Here is a 17,903-nt window from a genome sequence, read left to right on the forward strand (position 1 = left end):
GGCTAGTCTATATCAGATTTTTTTTTTTTTTTTTTTTAACTAAGAACAAAGGGAAACTAAACAATTAGAACCAGGGCCGGCTCTAGGCTTTTTTGCCGCCCCAAGCAAAAAATTTTCCGCCCCAACTTCCAAGAGTGCAACTGCCGGAATGCCACCCAAGCAAAAAAAAAAAAAAAAGGGTGGCCGGAATGCCGCCCCTGGAATTGTGCCACTCCAAGCATGTACTTGCTTTGCTGGTGCCTAGAGCCGGTCCAGACTAGAACATATGAGAACAATATAATTCAAATCAAACAGGATACTTGCAAGATTGTTGATTGGGCTGTGGTTTGGATGACATTACTAGGCACAGCCTGACTGGACCAAGAAGTAAAAGGCAGTTTCTCTGGGTAAGTCTACAGTGCATTGTAAACCTGGGTCTGTGGACTCAGTGTTTCCATGCCTGTGCTTGAGGGTCCACACTGCATTTTAAACCGGGGTTTACAATTGCTAGATCCGGGTCCCATAGCTGTGATAACTAAGCCATACTGCACTATGACTCGAGTCTGCGGCTTGACCTGGGTCCACACTGCAAAATGACAGGACTTGGATCCGAGTCTCAGCAGGACTTGGGTTCTGACCCTCCTCCCCCATCCTCTCCAAGCAAGGTCCTAGGACCTAGGTCCTGAGTGCTTGCTGACCCAAGTCAGACTGCTTTGTGTGTGGACAGAAAGGGGGCTTGGGCTCAAACCTGAGTCAGAGCCTGGGCTTAGTGTGCAATACAGACGTACTCTCAGAGTTCTATGTGTTGAGCCTTGCTAGCTCTCATCTCTTAGATATCCTGTACCCTGTTTCAAACTGCTGTAAGTTTAGCAGGGATGAGTGGGCCAGAGTGAAAGAAGACAACAGTTATCAAGTTGAAGCAAAATATTGTACTTTGCATATTCAGTTGTAACTCTGATCAGTGAGCTCCTTAATTCTGTGGTAGCTGTAGACTTAAATTGGTGCAAATGTGACTGTAATAGCCTAAGTTGGTCTGATCCCTATCCAAAAAGCCATTTAAAACAATCTAGTTGTCTTCTTTCAGATGTGTTGTCTTAACGGAATTAGTTTATAAATGTGTCTATGTTGGGGGGCGGGGGAGGGAGGTAGATCTTATAATTATGTTTTACCTGAATGGATCCTGCATGGAAATGGAAACATCAGATTCTCTCATCAATATGTTTATTCATTAAAAAGCCACAAGGTGGTGGTGTGGTGTCACTTTTTAAAACAACAACAACAAAAAAGAGGTTTTGTTTAATGAGCTTGAACTCACAAGCCTGCTCATCTAGTGAACTGTGACTTTTCAAATACCAACCCATTAATGTCAAAGGCAATACTGAAGGGAACAGTTCTGTTTGATTTAAAAAATACAGACAATGTGAAGTCCACTATGCTCTAATATCTATCACCTATGGGGCTCCATTCATGCCTAATGCTTTATTCAAGCTAAGCCTAGTTTTTATATATCAGATTAATACATATCTACAGCTTTGCACCTTTCTATTTTGATTTTTTTATTATCAGGGCTCGCTGGGGCCATTTTCATTCCCTTACTATAGCATCTGCAAGCAGGTGGATTAGAGATAACTCTCATTGTGCTTTGTTTTCTCCTGACACTGTCATTAATCATTCCTTAAGCCACACTTCAACTTATAGTAATCAGGACTGGCTGTTCCCGAGCTGCACAAGAATTGCCTTTCACAATGTAATGTGAAATTGGAAGCGAATGGCTGAAGCCAGACGCTTCTTCTGCATTCCCCATCTATCTCATCATTTAGGTATTTATCCATCTCAGGCTTGTACAGGGAGCATCTCTTTCCTTCCCATGAGGACACAGATTGCAACAGAGGATCAGATTTGTTACCCAGGCTTTGGGCTTTGATTGTCCTCTTATAAATTCGGGATTAAAGTGAAATTTCCCACAGGGGTATGCAGGATTTGCTAGCATTTAACTGTTTAACCTGGCTGTTTGTGAATGAGAATCCTGTGGTCAACTATTCCATAGAGAATATTATGGTAAGCCAGCTCTGAATGGCAGACATTTTGGTAAATTCCTGTAAAGACTGGTACAGTTGATTCCAATTAAGTTCATACCGGATAACAATTGTTTTCTTGTACATGATGAACAGTAATCTTATGATAAAAACAGTTGTCTAAGTATTCCCTTGTGAAATATAGATGTCTGCCTTAGAATAAATGCAGACCCTCAGAAAGTTATAGTCCTCTATGTATGCTTTTACAATCATTGTGCATTAATTTGTCTTGAATTTGGTCTTATCTTCCACTGTGTACAATAGTCATATTCTCTAAGCTGTTAGCCAATTTTAGTAACAAAGACTAGCTAATCACGTGTATAGTAGTATGGTATTTGAATGGACAAAAACTGTGAACAAGCTACATTTGATATATTAATAAAGATGAATACAAAGTTCTGGAAAGCATGCTGTTAAATTTCTAGCCAAAACAGATGGATTTTTCCTGGTGTTTCAATGTGATTCTTATAGACAGGAAAGTGCTTCTAATGTGCTATTCTCTACAAAACTGAAAGCAAGGTGAAGAATGTTCAACCCACATTATCTGTCTTTTAGTTTTAGATTTGGAACCATTTAAGGGAAAAGATTTTAAAACAAGTCAAAATCATTTTTGTTATCTAGTTTAAAGAGATTGTATGCTCACCACTGTATATATATTATATTTAACGTGGATGTGTTTTTAAAATGACTACAAGGATAGTGCCTACGATAATGCCTATGAGGATCTCATGTGCTTTTCCAAGAGAAATAGAACATCCAAGCAACAAAAGTACATAATTTAACAAAACATTTTAGCTTACAGTGAAATCAGTTCCTGTGAAGGGAATGGACTTACTAATTAAGCTCAATTCTAACCCTCCTTCCTTGAGAAATGTTTATATCTTATTAAAAGTTTGCCACATTTTTAGTTTGTGAAAAATTTCCAAAATAAGCTTTCATGGGATTTATTTTGAAAAAAATCAAAATGATTCTTATTTACCTTTTAAAAAGGAAGTGTTCTAAAGACCTCAGTGGAAGAGCCCTGTATACTGTCAATTACAAATCTATATAATGCAGACTGCAATTAACTTACAGACAAATATATTAATTTTTCTTTGCTTTAGTCAGATTTTCTGCATAAAGAACCTGCAGTTATGACAGGCACTGATCTTCCACTAACCACTGTCTCAGTGAAAGGAAGCAGTTTGGTTGTATAATTGTACCTGTGAAATCATCAGAGGCTGTGTGCACATTACTAAATATCTTTATCATTTAGTATTTCTCTCATGGCATTAAATGAATACTCTAAAGGAACGAGCATGCCTTTCTATTTATATGAAATATCCTCTAGATTCACATGAATAATTTTCAGCTGTGTATAATGCTCCTGAAGTAACCTCTTCATTTCCATTGTTTTAGTGTGAAATCATTTCCTCAGGAGATAATTAGAGTTGCTCCATTTATTACATTAAATGATTAGCATGCACTTGAAATGATTCAGTATATTTTCCTTTATTGCTGATGACTCTTAAATATGGGCCTACATTTTTAATGGATAAATTAAGGTGGTCTTGGCTCTCTGTGGTTGTGTCTGTAGCAAAACAAGAGAGATTTTCTTTCCCAAACATAGGCCAGGCGTGTTGTGTACTATACACTTAGACTGAAGAGCTCCTGTTCAAATGAACATCCCACCTGGTCCAACAAAGAGCCCAGTAACAGTCTGAAGGCAAAACAGGCCTTAAATGACAGCGCTATGTCTGCTATTATGCAGTGGTGTGTGTGATAAATAACTAACTTAGTGTTTTAAGATCACAGTCCTACAAAGAAAAGGAGTACTTGTGGCACTTTAGAGACTAATAAATTTATTTGAGCATAAGCTTTCGTGAGCTACAGCTCACTTCATCAGATGTAGCTCATGAAAGCTTATGCTCAAATAAATTTGTTAGTCTCTAAGGTGCCACAAGTACTCCTTTTCTTTTGCGAATACAGACTAACATGGCTGCTACTCTGAAACCGGTCCTACAAAGGGTCTCAACTCAAGTGGATCTACATTATCTGAACAAGCAAAATCCCCTTCAAAAGTTAGAATTATGCATTACCCCAATTTGAGAACATACACTTTATTACGGAAGATTATTAAATGTGCCACAAGTACTCCTTTTCTTTCTGCGAATACAGACTAACACGGCTGTTACTCTGAAACCTGTCATAGAGAATTATGTAGATTCAAAAGTGTTACTGTATGATAACTAAAAGTTGTTATCCATATGTTTCTGGTATTAAATAACAACGGGATAAGTAGAATCGTAGCTATTAGTTATTAAAATGCAATACAATTCTACTCAACAGTAGGGGGCCACAGTTTCAAACTTGTTTGCCTAAAGCAGAACAGCTAAACCCCTGTGATAGTCTCCTAAACAGTGACTAAGACCTTGTCTACACTACAGGGGAAATTCAATCTAAGCTATGCAATTTGAGTTACGTGAATAGCGCAAGTCAAGTCGATGTAGCTTAGATCTTCTTACTGCAGGGTCCACACTATGCAATGTTAACGGGAGATGCTCTCCTGTAGACTCTCCCTATTCTTCTTGATCTGGGGGAGTACAGGAATTGACAGGAGAGCGGGTCTTCACTAGACCCGCTAAATCAACCGCCAATGCATTGATTGCCGCTCGTTGATCCCTGGTAAGCATAGACAAGCCCTCAGAGGCCTGATTTTTGGCCTGATCCTGCACAACTGAAGTTAATGGGAATTTTACCATTGACTTCAGTAGGAGTAGATTGGAGACCTTTGTGGGGTGCTGAGCACCCTCAACTCCCAATGAAGTTCAGAGGATTTTAAAACGCTCCACCACTCTCAGGAACATTCCTTACATGCCCAAGTCAGCACTGAGGAGTCCAAGAGAGGTATTTAATTGGGTTTAAGTAACCTAGAATGTTCCTATTGAATTTACCTACATTAATATGTGCGAAACAACTGTTATTATTAAGAGACATATTCTCTGATGACTAACTATGATGTGTGCTCCTATCTCCATATTTATTAACCTTCATTAAGGACCAAAGCCCTTACCCTGCATACCTTACACATGAAGTCTTATTAAATTTAAATGACAAATGTTTTATATTTTAAAAATAAAATAGTTTATCAGTTTTTAGACTGTAGACTTTTCATTCTCTCAGTTAGTTTTATGTGTATTTATCCATTAATGAGCTGAAGTCCACAGAATAAATCTTCTGCCCTAACAGAGTTCACAGAACTTGTTTGAGCTTTAATGGCTGCCTGATGGGGCAGGAAGGATTCAGATTCAGCATAGGGAAGTCAGTACAAACTTGTTATTTGCTATTAATAAAGGACCACAATATGCAATCCAAAGAAAACAGGAATAGTAATAATATAGAATAAGAAAAAAAAGAGGTAATGAAAACAGTATTGAATGAATAACAATCAACCCCCAATAAATTTGAAGAAGGTAGGAAAATATATTATACTGACTGTGCTTTGGGTGAGAAAATTCATCTTCATAAAAAACCTCACCATTAGTAATGGACAGCATTTCTCCATTTTCACTCGTATTTACTAGTAAAAATGTAGAAAATGAGTGTTCCTACTGAACTGCATTCCTTCCAAAACATCACTTTTCTAGATATTTCTTTGAAGTCTAGAAAAAATGAACGTAAGTAAAAGAAACGTTCCCCCTTCCGGGTGTATGCTTTACTTGCATGAGCATTGATGAGATATTTGTATGCTGTGGTAGGATACCCGCTCCCTCAAAGTCCAATGTAATCATTCATGTGCTAATATGCACCGTAATTCCAATTTCATGAAGTACAATTTGGCAATATTTCAACTAGCTGACATCAATAAGGGTGAACTTGTTCTTGATACCCTTACGGAGGCACAACTCTCACAGAAGTTAGTATTTTTTCCCCACTGAGTTCCCATGGCTGACCCTCATTTTGCTGATGTGGAACTTGATTTTCAGCCCTCATGCCTGGGAAATGCCATTGACTCTACAACAAGGTAGCATGGCTTGTTCTCATTACTTTACTTTAAGAGACTCAAGAAAATATTTGGATCAGTTCTTCAGGCCTTACTCTGGCAAAGCTCCCACTGATGCCCATGGGAGTCTTGATGTCAACTGGAATTATGCCTGAGTAAAGGACACAGGATTATGCCCATAGGCCACAATTCAGCAAAACACTTCGGCACAAATACACAAATGTTTAAGTCCCTTTTCAGCTATGGGAATTGTAAGTGTTTTGTTGTACTGGGGCCATAGACACTGCTCCTGCTCCTATTGAAATAAATAAATGTCAACCATCCCATTGATTTGAATGATGCTGGAGCAGGACCATGATGACTAGGGATCAAACCCTGCTCACCTTTCTCACATCAAGTGTGGTCCCATTTACTGGCCCTCTGACTAGGCATCACATATGCGATAATACATTTTTCCCTGAAAAACTTACTTGAGCAATATAAAAGCACACCATTAAATAAGAGAGCTACTCCAGGCATATTATACTAAAAGTGTGCCATAATGTTGTTTGTGTATGACAGGCATTTTCTGTGTAGGAATGCTGAAATTCTACACTGATGTTATTAAAGCACTACCAAATGATGGAGACACTAATATATCGGGATTTAAAATGACACTTGCTAAGTTTTAGAATGTTTGTAATTGAGTCAAAACATATATTTTTAAAATAGATAAAGTTCTAACAATACTAATAGTAGTGGCGTGAAAGGTTACTATAGGTGAACTCCATCTCTCTCAAACATTTATTCCATTTAAGTAAAAATACCTGATAGAGAGCATTTCTATTATTCACAAGAAATCATGCAATATAATGGTTCCTAGCACTCCTTTTGTAATAGCTTATATAAATAGTTGGGGCTGCAATTCAGATTCCCACTTTGTTCAGACTTCACAGAAATACTTACAATTGATCACACTTTTATTCTTTATTGTATTCTAAATAGCCTTTGATTTCTCAGAAAAACAAGACTAAAAATTAAGTTTGCAGTAGTGAAAAGCACAGTACTTAAACACCCCCCCGCCCCCATTCTCAAAATCCCCAACTCAGGATACTTCCCCCCTCCCCACAATTGAGGAACAGAAACTACAGAAATGAAGGACAATTCTACATTATGAATCACATTATTTAGAGAATTATTTTAAAGAATTATTTCTGGAGTCTAAATGGAGCAACATAGGGTTTCCCCCCAGCCTAAAACCTAAAGTGATCGGATAGTAGATGGAATGCTAAGGTTGTGCTATTCTTTTATTTGTGACATTTTAAACAGACAGCTTGCAGTTCCTCTGTCTAAGACCATATATTACGAAAACCAATTAAATAGGGAATTTAAAAAAAAACATCACACAGCTGCTTACCTGATGTCAAAAAAATGTTAAAAAAAAATTAAGACGAGGTAACAGATTTCTATTCATGCTGATGTGTGACAGCAACGGTAAATGGCAGCGTCTTCAGAACTTTTCTCAAAGTACTTCAGACAGTCTCTTTCTTCAAATCCATTACTCAGCCATGTTTGTAAGGAGAATAGGCTAAATCCTTAGCTGGTATAAGTCAGCATAGCTCCACAGAAGTCAATAGCTTCAGTGTAGCTGCTGATTTATCCCAGCTGAGGATATAAGTAGATATTTTAAACTTTAGACTGAAATATTGACAACTACTATGACTTGCTTATGGAGTAAGTTTATATATAAAGAGCAAATACAAGTTCTTTCATATAAACAAAAGAATTGAATCACAAGAAAAATAACGAGAGCCTGGAGGAGAGGAATTCAGTTAAGGCGGACACTGTATTCTTAATCCATCCCCCATTCTGCCAAGGTTTTTCAGCACAGTAGGTAGCATATGTAGTATTTTCACCTTATTATTATAAAGTTAAAATTAACAAGAGTAAAGACTCAAAGAAATGCATGAGAGCTGACAGGCCAAAGTGCGTGTGCATGATGAAGATATATCACTGAATTATGTAAACACATATTTAAGGAACCTTTAAAAACACAATATTTACCTGACTTTAAAGATACCTTTTGGAGCCCAGACACTTTAGTATGGACCTATATAATTTTTAAAACATGTTATTTAACTGATAGATGAGACTCCTTTTGAGGTGAAAATACACAATATTTTCCTACAGGCTTTAAACAAACAGATAAAACACTTATTTGAAGATACTATTGCACACTGACTTAATAGGATAAACTTATTGTCTCAAACTGCGGCCTGGGACTGTTAAGGTATTCCCAGCATTCATCTTAATACCACACCCATTTGCATTTTAAATCACCAAATGGCCTTACACAATTTAATAGAGAAAATTTTATTTTTAAAAATGAATGCCAAGAGACATTTATAAACAGCAGCACAAAATGCTCCTGGGCTGTAATCATGAGTGCCAAGTTTCACTCTGGTGTGAATACAGACAAGCATTAAAAGTCTGAAAAATGGGTTTCCTAATGGAAATACTGGCAGACCTTTAAATGCAACAGACTTAGCAGGTGCCACTTTAATAAAGATCTCATATTTGATCTTCTAGATTACACTGTGCTTCCTAATTCTAAATAATTAGTACAACAGTACAAATGGAAATATTTTCCCCTGTATATCATATTTGAAAATGTACAAGGGGATGTTATCCACCAGTTTGTAAGCCTTGAAGAATATTCATTTAAAACATCAAAAATAAAAATAAATCCTTAAAGATATAGCAAACATATGCAGTTTCTTTATTGAACAAACAAAAATAGATTACAAACATCCTTTCGAAATCAAAGACATTTGCTTTGTCTGAAGCAAGAGAAGACATCTGGGGGCTTGAATCTTACTACTTTGCAACACTATATTGTAAGTGCATCAGGAACCTTTTAGTTAACCAGATTATTTACAGTCAGACCCTTGTAAAAACCACACCTTGTGCTGTTGGCTTAGGGGAGTGAAGGAGACATCTAAAATGAAATATAAATGTGATATTTATTGTTACATTTACTATACTGTAACCATATATCAAATGTGCTAAATTCACAGACATATAATAATACAATTGTAGCAAGATTGAAAATGTAATACTAAACTGGGACCTTCAAAGTCCCTTCCATCCCAACTCCCATGGTAGTTCATCTTAGCAAATGTTCTCCCTGCTTATTGGAATTCTTCTTTGCATATGTCATTAAATACAAGTGCTACTTCCCCGTGAAAATTCTGCTAATAGGATGTAAATCTTTAAGATTTAAAAATAAAACTTTAATAAAAGAATACTAAATCATAATAATTAAATAATAATAAAAGCCCAACCAACCAAACCCCAGCCAATCCTCCTCTCCCCCTTCCCCTATTTGTGCAGGCATCACCAAAGCAAAACATCTTATTATACTTGCTTGCCTCTGTGAGAGAAAAAAATAAAAGCTCTCCATTACTGTGAGTGTGGCAGAGGGGAGGCAGCCTGTTTTAGTTGTTGATATTAATATGAAAAATGCAGATTGGTCTTTGTAAGTAGTTTGATGCTGACGTAAATTAGTTTATTTTTTCACCTGTTATTCCCGGTTGCTATGCTAAAAACGCAGATGGAATGCATATTGGCAGTGTCTGTTTATAGATCACACTGGTGTGGTCTGGGTGTTTAGGCTTTTCTTTTCACAAGTACTACATTCAGAATGAGACAAAAAGGAGGTTCAAGAAGTCACTGCATCTACGGATTCATTTTAGTTGAAAAGAGGGCAGTATGTTTGGAAGGTGGAGCAAGAGTGCTCAAGATTACATCATATTTGCTTTTGGTTAATCAAATAATAGCAAACACCAACTAGAGAAACAGCGTTCAATTTGTACCTGGCTTTCTTAGATTGAAAAAAAAAAAATCCACTTCACTATATATGCTTTCTAATACACTTTAACTACTTCTCCAGTATATACTCATATAACATGATTGTGCTTCTGTCAAAATGCAAGAACTGTGTATAAACAGATACAGTAACTTTCTGTAACAAAACAAACTGGGCCAAATTCAGCAGCTGGAATTCTACTGCTGCCAATGGATGAAGCTGGCCCTACTGAATGAAGAATATTTAATCATTTTCCTGACTTCAGTTAAAATAATGAACAAAATAAATATTGTTAGAAAAAAAGTTAGCCTGTTTATGGATGCTTTTATTTTTCCTACTCTGAAAGCGCTTGCAAAATAAAAAGTTCTGTACAATGAAAGCTAACTCGCTGGAGTGATTCTAAAATGCTAGAATGCATCATTTTGAGGTCAGGATCTAATTTCTGCTCTCTGTTACCCTGGTGTAAATTTGGAGTCAGTCCAACAACTTCAGGGGCATGACTGCAGATTTGCACCAGGGTAACAGAGAGCAGGATTTAGCTCTTGGAGTAAAGGCTTTAAAAAACAAAAATAAAAAACAACTTCTGAAAGAAATAGTAACTGTAGTACTCTTTCCAGTGACACAACTTAAATTAATTCACAGCTACATATTTTCAACCATTTAAAATAGTAGAAGCTCAGTTTTGAGTGGTGCTGGTAAATTAACTTACTGGGAGGAAAAAAACAAAAATAGGCAATAACAGTACAATGTCTGCTGATTCTTCTTAGACTAGAGAAATTGTGGTTGCTTTCTTGACAGTTGAGACTGCAGGATCTGGAAAATGATTTTTGTATAGATTTTAGAGATTTTCTCCCAATTATGTTTCTTTGTAAAGAATACTTTCATAATACTTAAAAGTGGTATCCTTTATTACAACTCTTATTACAGGAAAATCGATGAAAGCCTGAGTGGTGGGTGTATTGTTGTGACACTTAAACTATTTGTAAACATTGTTCACAGCTTTCTTAGCATATTTTAGCAAGGCAACATTTCAGCAAAGTATCATTTATCGCATACTGTATGTTTCAAAGCCAATCACACTGGAAAAAGAAATCAAGAGAGGAAGCCATCTATGTATAGGTCTTGCTTTCAAGTAAAGCATTTCAACCTCTGGGCATAGAGGGTTTGGAGGGGATTATGCTACAATCATAAAACTCTGAATGATAGGCAGGAAGCCATCTTTACATTACTTTCAGTGCCCAGTGTAATCCAAACAATGCCTGGTAGAAGGTAGTTCTCTGAGCTCTGTTGGCCTTACTTCCTCTTGTAGTTTATGCTCAAGCAAGGTCCTCTGATTGCAGCGCTGGAGCCAAAACTTCGGTGCTTTCGGCATCATTTCATCCCAGACATGAAAACAATGCATTCTTTTCATGTCAGATCACATTCAGGAAGGGCTTTGTTTAAAAGTCACCTAAGGGGAGTTTAAAATATATATTTTTTTAAATTACCAGTTTACACCAGTTAGATTTAAAAATAAATGTATCTTTTTAGAAAGGGAAGAGATCATACAATGCATTTTCTGGAAAAGAGAATGTTTTAGTTTCAGGTCCCAATTTATAGTAAACTCAAAAAAACCCCCCCAAAACATGTTAATATTACCTGTATTCTCTTCCATCACTATCTTCAGTTTTGTAATTTATGTGATGAGACAATGATCTTTAATGTTATAATGTTAGCTTGATCTGTACTTCACTTAATATTAAATGGTTGGTTTGAGCAATTGGCCTACCGGTCATCACTTTAAAACCTGTGCCCACAAGCCCCAAACACTGGTCACTTTATAGGTGTAATCAAACCTTTACTTTCATAATATATCAGCAAAGGTTAATATTGAGAAGCGGACTCAAGAGACCAGAGTTCACATAGCATATGAACATTACATACAAATGCATAAACATTACACCTTTCATTTGAGATTATACTGGAGAGGAGTCTGCCTCAAAATTCTCAATACAAAACCTCCCATGTTTTGGGAATGTTCAAAGTATGTATCCAATCCCGAATTTTGCCAATTGCCACTTCCTTATATTGGGGCAACTAAAAAACCTAGATCCAAAAAAATCCCTTAACTTTGGGCTATTTGAAGTCCAGGTCTGAGTTATGTGATTTGACTCTGTTCCTAGATTTCTTTCCAGCAAACTTTTTCTACAGAATGTATAGGTTATTGCCTTTGGGTACAGTTCTGCATTCCTTAATTAAAGCAAAATTCTCATTGAAATCAAAGGTGTTTTTGCTTCAAGATGAAGAGCAGGCTTCAGCCCCTTGTCAATAGAATGTTGTATGCTTGTCTGCTAGCTTTGTGAATTTACAATAATCATTTAAAGATCGTGCTTTTTGAAAATAAAGGGTAACTAGATGAAGTTTGGGTTATGGACAGTTTTAAAAAATCTGAAACCTAAACCAAGTTTGTAATATTAATAAAATACGAATTTGTGGAATGTTTTTCATTTCTGATTATCAGGAGAAGAAACAAGCTAGACCAGATGAGCAGAGGCATCAGAACTGACTGTTCAGTGGGTGAGAGGAATTTAGCTCAGCTCATTATGATGTTAAAATTAAGGCCAGGTCCTGCTCCCACTGAAGTCAATTAAGCTGTGATCTTTCATCATTATATCACAATCACAAAACAGTTTGCATTTCTTTCTACTATTTAAAAAAATCTTGACTCACCGTAATTATATAGATACAATGCCAAACATATTACTAGCCATTCTTTTTCCAAATAAAAATTTATAATTTTACAATGTTCTCATTTCTGACAGACATCTCAAAACATACAGCAAATAAGAAGTAACACTTGCATGCAGAAGCTTGCATACAACTTATATAGCACGCGTTAAATTTGGTGACACTATAGAAGGGTATGACTGAAGAAATTACTCTATATAAGACCACTGTTTACATTGACTTTGAAGCCCTGAAATACTGCTAAACTGATTTTTTAAAATAGTAATATGCAAATGTACTAAAATGAGCAAACTATTTTTATTCCTTCAGTTGATTCCAATACATTAATTACTGTGGGTGAAAATTCCCACTAGGAAAGGATACTCAACTTTTTTTTATTATGGTTACTAAATCCAGATAAGTTTCACATGCTGGTGATTTACCAGTGCTTCAATTTACCCCTCAGTTTTACAGATCTGAATAAAAAGGACAGCAGGAGTACTACTATTAGAAATTGTGCCACCATTAAATATCAGCTAAAGTGACTAGACTTACTAAAATGAGGACTAAAAATATCTTTAGGGAAATTCTTCTCTTAAACATAGCAATGTAGCAACACACATATATATTTAAATAGCTGTTTTGAATTAACAAGTTTCATAATTACAGACTATCAGTCTGTGTAATCACATCTTCCCTTGGATGAAATAAGCATATCTGAAGAGAGATCAGCTGTAGTGTGAACATTCTAAACCAAATGCTGTCTTAGGTCACATCGCTGAGTATAACACAAATCATTTAATATGTACTATGTGCTTTCTGTGCCTGTATACGAGTGCACCTAAACGAGGAAGCTGCAGATTGTAAAGAAAGGACAACAGAGAATTTAAAATATTCCACTTTAGTTCTAATTTTTTTTTAAAAAAAGCATGGCAGGAAAATTATTAGTATAAGTAAACTTGGATTTTATGAAGTATAAAAAGTAAAGTGCATGCTAACTTAATTTTCATCCTAAACTTAACAGACATCCTACATGGCAACAGTATTAAAGCAAAAAGGAGGGATACATTTTCCTATTCGATAATAAGCTATGGAAGTTGCATGGGGTAGAGTCTCTAGGAAATCTACTCTTTCTTTGAAAAAATGTCATTGGTGAGATAGGAGATTGGCACCACAATGAGCAAAATATAGTGAGGGCTGATACGCATTGTCAGCTAGAATTTGGGTTAAGACACTGACTTTTGTCTGCATGGTGTCTACCTTCCAAAGAAGATGGAAGATGCAAAATTGCAAGTTTCCTTTCTCTGGTTAATGTGGTCTATACAAGTGAATAATGTATAAGAAGATGTTCCCCTGATAATGTCACAATTATTCATTGTACAGCCATAAACTCAAATATTCACATTAACAGCTAGGTATTATTTTTCTTCTCTGAAATTAAGTGAGTGGCATCAGTGGTCATAAATGAGAGCATTCATCAAAGGCGTAGGCCATGGCAGAGGATTAAGCGAATGCTGATGAAGTATCCAGATTCCCATAACTTGGAATGGGGCTGCATTCAGCATTCCTTTATTATCCATCTGCCACATAACAAAAAGTCTCATATATTTAATGCAGGTTTGCCCTAGGCCACGTAATAGGATTAGGAATAATTTCTACAAATTTACAAAAACAAATCACATGGGAAGGCTTAGAATTTGCTAATAATTTCTCCATAGCTGGGAGATCAAAGGGCTGTAAGAGTCCAGAGCCAGGCGGTAGTTTGACCCTGGCCAAGCTTTTTTAATGAAAGGGTTAATCTTCTCAGAGGTGACCATAGAGGAGCAGATAGTGTGACCAAAGGCAGATTCAGGCATCCAAAAATAGGAAGAAAATAGTCTGGGAAGTATGACAGCAAGAAACCATTTACAGAACAACAGTACATTTTCTGGCTGGAAAAACAAAACAAAACAAAACAAAACAGCAAACCTCAATGAAATGTGTGTTTAAACAAAGGGTGGGGGTGGCAGGGAATGAACTCACAGAGTATCAAAAACACTGCTGCTTCATTCTAAGTAGCAGAAATTATTCTGCAAATCTTCAATGGGAAAGAGTCTCTATTGTCTTTAGGTAAGATCTGTCTTCTCCAAATGTGTGATGGTTCTCAGTTTGCCTGCTTGTTTTTGTTTTTTAAGAAGAGCTGATATGCAAACACACCCTGCTATACAGGTGAGTTTCTTGTGGAATTTTAACAAGTTGCCTGCTGCAGCTTTTTAAGCAATGCCTTTGGGCTGTGGCATCTAATAGTCACATTTTGTCCTCTGCAGGCACTGAAGGCAATTCTGTGCCTCAAATCTAATAAAGCAGCAACAGAAGAGGAGACAGGAGGAGAAGATGGAAAAGAAACCAAGGTTTATTTCAGCAACTACTAATTGTATGTTTTATTTTCATCTTCCTTTTAACTATTATTTTGAATCTACCCTCTTCTATTATTAAATTGCAGAGGTGGCAAGTTAACTACAGCTAGATGCCTGAGCCATCTACTTTAATTTTGCTTCATTAGTGGGTTTAATGACATATGGAAAGTACAGCACACTAAAATGCTACCTTTCTTCTTCTAATAGCAATCATGTGATCAATTCTTCTGCTTGGTTTCTGACCTGTTGTAACCAGTCTAAACACAATGCTCTATTCCAGTGGTCTTCTTTACCTATCAAGCTCCTGATCAAACAGAGGATTAAATTATCTGATTACAAGTAAGGTGGTGAATAATTTAGTACAGCTGCACAAAAGCACTTGCCAGACATCCAAACCTGGGTGAAGATCCTATTTGTAATGCTCCTTTCCTCGGAGAGAACATTTTAAACAAAAAGTCTAGTTCAAGCCTGAGTTAAACTAAATCTGAATGAACATATTTGTCCCACCATACACACTGCCAGTAAAAACAAAAAACAAAAGAAACTCCAAACCAAACAAACACAAAAAACACCCCACACGGGAAAAAAGAAGCATTTCCTCCCAGAGTGACATGGTTTGAACAATGACCTCAAAATGTGTTTTTTACACTCAATCCTATGCACCTTCAAGGGACAGCGGTCAATATTCCGTGTTTGTCCTGCCAGCATCATGCCCAAACGTAATACCTCGTGCTTTTGCACTGTTTGGGTGATTGTACTGTCAACAGAACTGAGCTCTCTTGGCAGGTGGATGAAGGAAGAACTGACTTTCCATTTTGTTTTTTAATTTGTGTGTATGAATACAGTGGCTGTGAAAATGCCACACTGACAACCCCGCTGAAAGAAACTGTCTGTTTATTCAGTGCACTGCATCCTTCTCTCACACTGCATCAAACTCTGTCCTGGAGGGACCACCTCTAGATATTGCAGTGCATTTCAAGTATGTCTGCTCATTTCAGTCCTGTTGCTCTCAGATTGCCCAGAAGGTTACCAAATAATGCCCAAAGCTGTAATGTACTCTGTGTATGTGTGTGAAATATACAGTTGATAGCCAATGGAAACTAGGTTGAGATCATTACATTCATTTCACATAGGTCATCCTTCAGTTATCAGAGAGTGAGAACTTGCTATCTCTACCAATCTGGATGGAATTTGAACTGGTAATTTAGCGTTGAGGGGCTCTAAATCCCATTACCAATGCCTTCAGTGAACCATCCCTTAAGTATTCTGTTCAACATGTATACGTATTGGTACATCTCAAGTCTTACACATTCTGAATGATTCCATTCAGAACGTGAGATCTAAGGTAACTTTTTTTAAAATACAAAATGCAGCTCCTCACCTTGAAAAGAGAAAATTGTTTAAAAACCTCTTTCAGTGTGTAGGAAAGGAGCGGTCCTGTAAATAAACATGGTACAGGGTCTGATGGTCTATGCTTTGTGGTATCAGTCTGTAATGGTCATAGCAAAAATAGCATCCATTATCATCCATCAACAGATGGATACTGCACATACTCACGTAACCTATGAACATATTCTTGTTAGTTCACCTGATATCACAAGGCAGTTTAGAGACTCCTATATGGGTGAGAGAGGAGAAAAGTTTTACAGTAGAACCTCAGATTTACAAACACCAGATTTACAAACTGACCGGTCAACCACACACCTCATTTGGAACTGGAATTACACAATCGGACAGCAGACACACACACACAAAAGCAAATGCTGTACAGCACAGTATTGGGTTAAATGCAAACTACTAAAAAAATAAAAGGAAATTTTAAAAAAGATTTGGCAAAGTAAGGAAACTATTTCTGTGCTTGTTTCATTTAAATTAAGATGGTTAAATGCAGCATTTTTCTTCTGCATAGTAAAGTTTCAAAGCTGTATTAAGTCAATGTTCAGTTGTAAACTTTTGAAAGAACAACCATAAAATTTTGTTCAGAATTACGAACATTTCAGAGTTACAAACAACCTCTATTCCCAAGGTGTTTGTAACGCTGAGGTTCTACTGTAGTGAGGTTTAGCTTTAGGCTTTAGTTTTAAACATAAAATGCCAATAAAAGCCCATCTGACATCTGGCTGACTTAAAAAGTAGAGGCGTTATTACAGCGCAGTTTGACCGTGAAAAGTGACCCATATGCAAAAATGGCACTTCCATACTCAACATATGTTAGTGTGAGTGTTTGACGTCAGCTCTACTGACTTTAGGAGCTAAAATAAATTTTACTGCTTTTTACTCGGGTTAGCATTGTAAACGGAACACAGCAAACAGAAAGGGAGCTGCATTCTACTGCCCCTTTTGCATTCTCGGGCTTTTTTATGAGAGTTCAATCGGTTAAATCTTTGGAGACCCTTTGAAGGCAATTACATTGTAGAGGTACCAATGACGGCATCTTTTGATGATGGGGTGTGGCACAGGTGTGATGGAGGGTGTACTTTGGACTGCAGACAGTATTCTTGTCAGCAAGTTAAAGAAGTATGGGTTGAATGAATGCACTATAAGGTGGGTAGAAAGTTGGCTAGATTGTCGGGCTCAACGGGTAGTGATCAATGGCTCCATGTCTAGTTGGCAGCCAGTGTCAAGTGGAGTGCCCCAGGGGTCGGTCCTGGGGCTGGTTTTGTTCAATATCTTCGTAAATGATCTGGAGGATGGTGTGGATTGCACTCTCAGCAAATTTGCGGATGATACTAAACTGGGAGGAGTGGTAGATACGCTGGAGGGCAGGGATAAGATACAGGGGGACCTAGACAAATTGGAGGATTGGGCCAAAAGAAATCTGATGAGGTTCAATAAGGATAAGTGCAGGGTCCTGCACTTAGGACAGAAGAACCCAATGCACAGCTACAGACTAGGGACCGAATGGCTAGGCAACAGTT

Source organism: Eretmochelys imbricata, chromosome 6 (assembly GCF_965152235.1).
Source record: "Eretmochelys imbricata isolate rEreImb1 chromosome 6, rEreImb1.hap1, whole genome shotgun sequence".
NCBI classification, from domain to species: Eukaryota; Metazoa; Chordata; order Testudines; family Cheloniidae; genus Eretmochelys; species Eretmochelys imbricata.